General features: G+C 39.5%; 1 long non-coding RNA gene across 1 annotated transcript; it reads right to left on the bottom strand.

Moving 5' to 3' along the window:
• Nucleotides 1–1994: 1994 nt before the first annotated feature.
• LOC141370989 (uncharacterized) lies at nucleotides 1995–6415 on the bottom strand. Its single transcript, XR_012375571.1, has 3 exons — nucleotides 6275–6415; nucleotides 5665–5852; nucleotides 1995–4256 (listed from the first exon to the last, which is right to left on the bottom strand). It is a non-coding gene; the product is annotated as an uncharacterized lncRNA (long non-coding RNA).
• Nucleotides 6416–7571: the final 1156 nt, after the last annotated feature.

The following is a 7571-nucleotide window of genomic DNA, read 5'->3' on the forward strand; positions in this document are numbered from 1 at the left end:
AACATTTATCTCTTAATACTTTAGAATTTTATAAGTCATCTCAGGGTTGTAAGTCTGAGCCCCATGTTGGGTGCAAACACTACTTAAAAATAAAATATTCTAAAAAAAAGAATTTTATAAGTCTTAGTCAATGCTTTTATTTATTTTGAGTACAAGTATGGTGAAAAAACTTTTGAAAAAGAGATGTTAATTCAAGCACAATTCACACTTGACAATTTGTCTTTCCTGTCTACTATGGGCATTAGAGTTTGAAGTCTTTGTGAATAATAAAAACAATGACAAGAACTACCATTCATATCACAATTGTATCTTATAATATAGATATTTTATCTTGTAATATATATACATATATGCATGATATAAATATATATATATTTTGTATTAACTGAAATGTGGGGTTAAAACTATATAACATAAATCTTATATCTTTACCTTGAGGTTTAAAACAACAATGATTTATTATTATTTATTATTATTACTGATTCTGTGGGTTGACTGTGCTCAGTTGGGCAGTTTTCTATTCTGCATAGTATAGCTGAGGTCACTCAGTTGGCTACTTTCAGCTGGGGGAGCTGTGCTGGGGCTGGGACTTTCAAGACAAACTCTCCTCTGCCAGGGCCTCTCTCTACATGGCTTCATGCAATCAGTAGTCAGACCAAGCTACTTTCAGAACAGCAATGGGCTTCCAAGGTGGGTTATTCCAAGACGATAAGATTCAGTACATAACCACTTTTCAAACCACTGCTTGCATCGAGTTTGCTAAGGTCCCATTGGCCAAAGCAAGTCACATGTCCAAGCATAGAGTTAATGTGTGAGGAGCCAAGGGCGTGAATACCAGACGGTGGGCTCATGAGGGTCCAAAATTCAAGCCAACCACTACCAACACCTTCTGAATAATGAGAATTTAGTGAATCTGGAAGATGGATTGGCTGACTAGACTCTTTCCAGGCTTGTGGGTCCTGGAGAAGGACTATGCACACTTATTTATTTCAACATGTGTTTGGAATCCATTTATAGAAGACAAATTTGTTTCTGAATGTTTGTTTAAGGACCTAGTTTTGAATAGCTAAAGCACAAAAGGAAGATCTATTTTCCATTAGCCTCTATCCTCTTTTAGGGATTTTGAACGCAGAGTGCAGGACAGATGTTTTGGATTAGCTTACCATACTACACCAGGCAGACAGAATTTGGAGTGCAGCCGTATAATACACAAATTATGCCAGATTACTCTGAGATGAGTCAAAAGCCAAGGTTTGGTAATGAGAAATCAAGGTAGCATTTAGCTGGTATTATTGGTACAGCTTAAAAAAAAAAAAAGTGGAAATTTCCACCCAAACCACCTGCTATAAACAGGATCGTATCTACACTCAGATGCTACAGTGACAGCCGATTTTTAATCCATGGGCAAAACCTCTGATTCTTTATTACTTGTGCTGAATATTTTAGGAGGTTTACACTTTTTTTTTCTCAAATGATACTAGATTCCATTAAGATCATTCAAGGTCATAAAGGTAATAAAAATAATAAGGTAGTAAAAACAATAAGAAAATAGGAAAATAAATAAGATGTCATCATCTCCTGGAAAGGACCAATTAATTTGAATGAGTTAGATATCATTATAAAGCCTTCTGGAAATATGTACCAAACTTGAGTAGAGATTTCATTTGGGGTTCTTGAGGGAATCTGCTCAGATATACTTGAATTTAAGCATGCCCTTCTCTCTTTGGGGAGACCATCCTCTCTGAATAAATACGGAACTTGAGGAGTGAATACATGCCAGCCCAAGCAGCTGAAAAAACCCTGGTGATTAGTGGAGTGACTGATGGGTTTCTGGATCATTCTCACTTCTCTACAATCTTAATCTAGCTTCTGTGGGATATGCACCAGTCCTTAGAATTTAATAATGCCATTTAGTTTGTAGATAATAATAAATGCAAGGGGATATTTAATAAATAATTTATTTTGAAGGATGATGGTGTGACACAAGACTGCATTTGTGAAGATAGAAAACATATAAATCATGGGATAGACTTAATTAATTCACTCCCTCAAGGAGCATTTCTGAGTACCTGTTACATGCCCATTGTGGAGCTCTTTAAAAAATTTCCCCTTCTTACAGAGCAATAGGGGAGGGGTGTCTGGAGTACGGAAATGGATTGGGGTCAGGTGAGCAGAAAACGTCTGTGAATCCCCTGGATTATTTCCAAAATTTCTGAAGCATTAACTTTTTTTTCCCATAGTTTTTGTTAGATTCTCAAAGGCACCCAATGACCCCCAATATGTTAAAGCCAGTAGAGCATCATGGATGGCTGGAATCATGATTCTTTGTCTTAAAGCTCATTTTCTAGTCTAACCCCTTCATTTCTCAAGTGAGAAAATCTAGGCCCAGAAAACTGACATGATTACTTTGTTTAAAAATCACTCATCTGGTTACTGATAGGGCTCCGTGGGTTTCACTACCTCTTGAAATGGTAAGTGTAGTTTATCCAATATCTTATTGATATAAACATCCCACAACACAGAATGGAATTGATGTTCCAGCTATGAAGAGGTGTTTGTTATCCTAGCAGGAACTAAAACTTTTCTCCTGTTTCCCCATTCTCTACCCTGTCATTCCCAGGGAAGGAAGAGGGGTAGGGAAGAGGGCTACTTGCTTGGCTGAGGACCATGGAACCTGTGGGGAATGGCTTCAGGGAACTGAAGTCCCAGGTAGAGCAGTTCTACCCACTGACTTCTAAACAATGGCAGCTGGGAGCAAGATTGTGCCTTCTCCTTTCTAAGTTCCTCTTTCCTGGTGTAACGTATTGGATCTGTTGAGCTGAAAATGATCGATAATAGTAGCATACTTAGTAGATAGCACGTTAAGTCAGAGAAAAATTAGGAGGATTCTGGAGGACCTTGGAGAGCCAAGACACAGTTCTGGGAAGGAAGCTGCACATTGCTTAAATTCCTAGGACCATAAGAGTAAGGTAATACAAGTTAGGGTCCAATCAAATGGAGTAGAGGGTCCAGCTGTGACTGAACTGCCAGGACCTGCTTCAAGCTACATAATTACAGGGCCCCTCTTCATAAGGATGTTGTCCAGGTAAAAAAGCCACATATAAATAAGCAAGCTATAGTTATGGGTGGAGCAGCATACTAGCTCTACCGGAAGTTATGGTCCGGGGAAGAATTTGGTAGAGTTCTTGCAGTTGACAGTGAGAAAATCTACTTGTGTTATCAGTGGAAGAGATTGCATTAAGTCTGCCTACATTGGAAACTCTCAGGCACTGTATGTCTTCTTCATTGACTTCTGATATGATCATGTTTCGTTTAAGAAGTAAATGCATATCCATGTCACTTTTCCCCCCTGCCTGATGGTCATTGCAAGGTGGGAAGGAAACCCAGTTGGGGAACCTGTAGAGCGCTTCTCCTCATGTGATGGCTGCCATTTTTACACTGGCCTCATTTATCTGTGTGGATCGTGTGGATTCCTTTTTGTCCTTGGAAGTGGGAATACTTTCCCCACACAGCTACTTACCTATGTTGCCATAAGGACCTAACCATTTAGAACATCTCTTTCAAAATATTCAACTTCTCTAGTCAGGGGTCCAACTCCACCCAGCATGGATTCATCTCGGGCCTAGGGAGCAGCACAAGAGGGAGAGAGGGGTCCAATTCCAGGTTCTGTTTTAAGACTGAGACCACAGCAAGTTCAATCATTAGCTCTAATTTCCCGTGTTTTCACCACATAGCAAGAGAGATTTTAAAAATGCATGTTTGTTAAAGCTTTGAGAACCCTGGCTACAAAGCTGCCTTGTAGGCATAAAATATTAATGCTGTTGGCACTGCCTGCTTTTACTTCCACCCCCACCATGAGTTTTTAGACCATTTAAACTCAGGAGACTTCTTTTGTGGGAAAAGAAGGTTAAGCTGTAACTGCATTCCCTAGACCCTGTTGCTCAAGGAAATGTGTCCCAGGAGGACTCCTGTAGGATAGTTTAATTAGCCCCAAGGTAGAGCAGTGGCAGAAAAATTGGGGCCAAATTGGTACTTGGCTTTGTATTAGTTCATCACGTTTGTCTGACAAACTGTAAACTCCAGGAAGAAAAATTTGGCTGCCCAATGGCAAGGTGCTTGGATGCTTGGATGCCTGGATGCTTGGATACATATCAACTCCATTCATTTTTTACATAGGTGAACAGCAGTACTTTCCAAACACAAGCTTTAGATTCTGCCACTCTTTTGCTTGAAACTCTTTGATGAGTCCATGTCACCTACCGGAAAAAAAAAAAAAAACAAACAGTCATCGTAGGATGAAATTCAAGGCTTTTTCACACCCTAATCTATTTTTTCTGGCCTTCTTATTTTCTGTAGTCTTCTTTCTCCAGCCATAATTGATAACATTTCTTTCTCTGAAATTCCTACCTTAATTCATACCACATTATTTGTCTCTCCAACTGGGATGTCTGATGATGACCCTTTACAATCACTCAAGGGTCTCCTTCCTTTGGGAGATTGTCATGGCTGGGCTCTTTCCAAATTAGGAAAATTGGCTCTCTTATCTGTGATTCTTCTATCCCTCTATACGTGTCATTAGTGTGGACTTCTCTTAATACTTATATTTGAACTTTTCAGGAATTATATGTTATCTGTGGCTGTTTCCCCAGCTTATATGTGGAGGACATAGGGAGTGCTCAATAAGGCATAATGAGAGAGTAACTGGATGGCTATTGGTCAGACTTTGGATAGCATTGCCACTGAGGGTGTTCTCAAATGTCTCCCCCTTTGGTTGAGTGGGAGGAGTGCAGGTCAAAACTCTTCTATGTAACAATGCATAAAAAATCTTTTTTATGGTAGCAACTGTAATTTCAGTGTTATTCTTATTCCATAACACCAACTCCTTTACAGGAAAGAGATTGATGACATCTCCCACCATTTATAAAGTCTCACTAAATATTGAACACCAAAAACTACTTTCATTGACTCATGGGATGTCAAGGTCTAGTACTGCAGCTTTTTATGCTGAAAGGCAAAAGAGAGTCATGGCTGGGATCACTGACTGAATTGAAATCTCAGCTTTGCCACCTACTAGCTGTGTGAACTTGGGCAAATTATGTAATCTCTTTGTGCCCTTTTTCTTTCCCCACATATAAAAAAAGGGGGATAATGATTATATCTCCTTATAGGTACCATGAGACAAAGAGTCAACCTGTTGATATTAAAAGCTTAAATAATGCCTGGCAAAATACCACAGAAAGCCATATAAAATAATGGCAAAATTCAACAATTTTAGAGCAGATAGATCTGAGTTTCTGGTCCCCCATTTACTAGCAATGAGACCTGGGTCACGTTGTTCAATGTCCGTACACCTTAGTTTGCCTTCTCTCTAAGTTGGAGCTAATAAGTATGCTTGCTTCAACTTTCCCCCGTACGTGAGAGATCTCACTGAAAGCACTTAACATAGTAAGTGGTCAACAAATGCTGCCCACTATCGTTATGCCATAAGATAAGCTCCTTACAAATATTTGGGACTAAATCTCAATTTGGGCTAATGATATAAAGTTATTTTGCCATTAGAGTTGAAAAAAATAGGCTTTTGCATCAACAAATTGGCTATGGATCTAGAGTCACAGAATGTTATACTCATGGAATCTTAAAATAGAAAGCTATGGTAAATTTTACCTGCTTTATTTTAGGCCATTGGTTCTCCATGGAGGACAATTTTGCCCTCTCCCCCTCCCTCAAGGGATACTTGGCAGTGTCTGGAGACTGTCACAACTCGGGGTACTACCGGCGTCTAGTGGGGAGAGGCCAGGGATGCTGGTGAACGTCCTACAGGGTACAGTATAGTCCCCTATGACAAGAATTATCTGTGCCAAAAAGTCAATAGGGACAAGGTCAAGAAATGCTGGTTTAGACTTAAGAAAATTGAAACCAAGAGAGGCTAAATGACTTGGCTATGTTTGTTGGTTTGATGGCATTATTTCTGGCTCCCATCGGATCTCCTACAGGATCCCTAAACAAACCCGGAAGCCAGAATGCAGCCTAGCATTCAGACTCCCCTCTCAGCATTCCAAACCCCTCTACTATAATATGAGAATACAGAACCTTTATTTTCCCCACATATCAGTTCCCTACCACCACCCCCCTTTAGCCTCCCATCCACTGAAACACAAGCATGCACACAGAATTTCATTACCGGAAAAGTAAAGCAGAGAGTTTGACTAACTCAGGCAAAGGCAGATGCATCCCCCCCCGATCACATCTGTTTCAAACCAACCAGTTTCATTACCACTGAGAGCCCAAGTGGGAGCATAGGTGAAAAGGCAGTCCAGGGTCCAAGTCTTTGTTGCTATAGGACTAGCGCTGGGCCAAGGGTCTCACGTATGATAATCATGGTTTGTGGTAAGCGGGGTCCATAGACAATTGCAGAAATACTGTGACTACAGAATAAAGAATAAGAATTAAAAAGGGGGTATGACTTGATGAGCAAGCCACACAAATTCACAGGAAGTAGACTTCATCAGTTCTAGTATCTGTGGTTTTCTTGAATTCTCTTCAGATCTTATTCTGGGAAAAGAAAGTTATCAGGTCAATAGTGTTAATATGTTTTGTTTTGTTTTGTTTCTGCTCTGTTCTACAAGAGCTGAATGAGGAGATACGCCCACTCACAATGCACTGGGAACAAAGAAGAGAAAGAAGTCCTGAGAAGAAATTCCTGCTACAACTGAGGCAGGGATGGAAAAACGGGAACGAAGGGGGCAAGATGCATAGTTTTGCGACACTAAAAGAATGACTGAAATTAGTTTGTTCTCCTCTAATATCATTAATGAAACCACACAGTGATGTCACTTCTGATCACGCTGTAATTTGAGTTGCTGATCTTGCGATAACAAGCTTCCTTTCTGCGCATTCACAGCGTGTCTACAGTGGAAAAGACCTTCAGGTTAACAGTGAGTAGGTGGAACTCGTCAAGAAAAATAACTTTACCACAACAACAACAAATGACAGGAGAAAAAGAAACTTCTTTGGGAGAGCAGAGGGAAAAAAAGTGAAGTCTAAGTATTATTACACATGTGAAAGAAGAGTCATTTATTTAATAGGAAGTAACTCATTCACAGGAATGTAACTTTGCGGTCCCTCAGAAGTACGTAAATATTACCAATCAGTCCTCCACAGATTATCATCAAAATTTCTTGGGAAATGCCTCATTAAAGAGTCTTTAAAGAGTAATATGAGTGTGCATTACTCAAATTATTTCAGAAAGACATTCAGCACTACCGACTATAATATAAATTTCTTTCCCTTCCATGGGTATCACAGTTTGCCAAATTTAGTATGAGTTTTGAATTGAGGCAAAACGTGAATCCTGTGAACAGAATTCATCTTTGCAAGAGAAAGCCATTTCCTGTTTCTAAGAGAAAGGCCTTAGGTGGACTGAGGAAAACTGTTCTTTGGCATTAAATAGCTCTTCCCAGGTATGCTTATGGGAAATAATTCTATCTCATAAAACTTGATGGGAAGTAATTGGTAAAAACTACTTAAAGATTCATAAATCCCAGACTTTGAAAGATAATTTTTTTTTAAAA

This window comes from Callorhinus ursinus, unplaced genomic scaffold (assembly GCF_003265705.2).
Source record: "Callorhinus ursinus isolate GAN/ISIS: 27379988/994484 unplaced genomic scaffold, GSC_fseal_2.0 scaffold1, whole genome shotgun sequence".
Taxonomy (NCBI): Eukaryota; Metazoa; Chordata; class Mammalia; order Carnivora; family Otariidae; genus Callorhinus; species Callorhinus ursinus.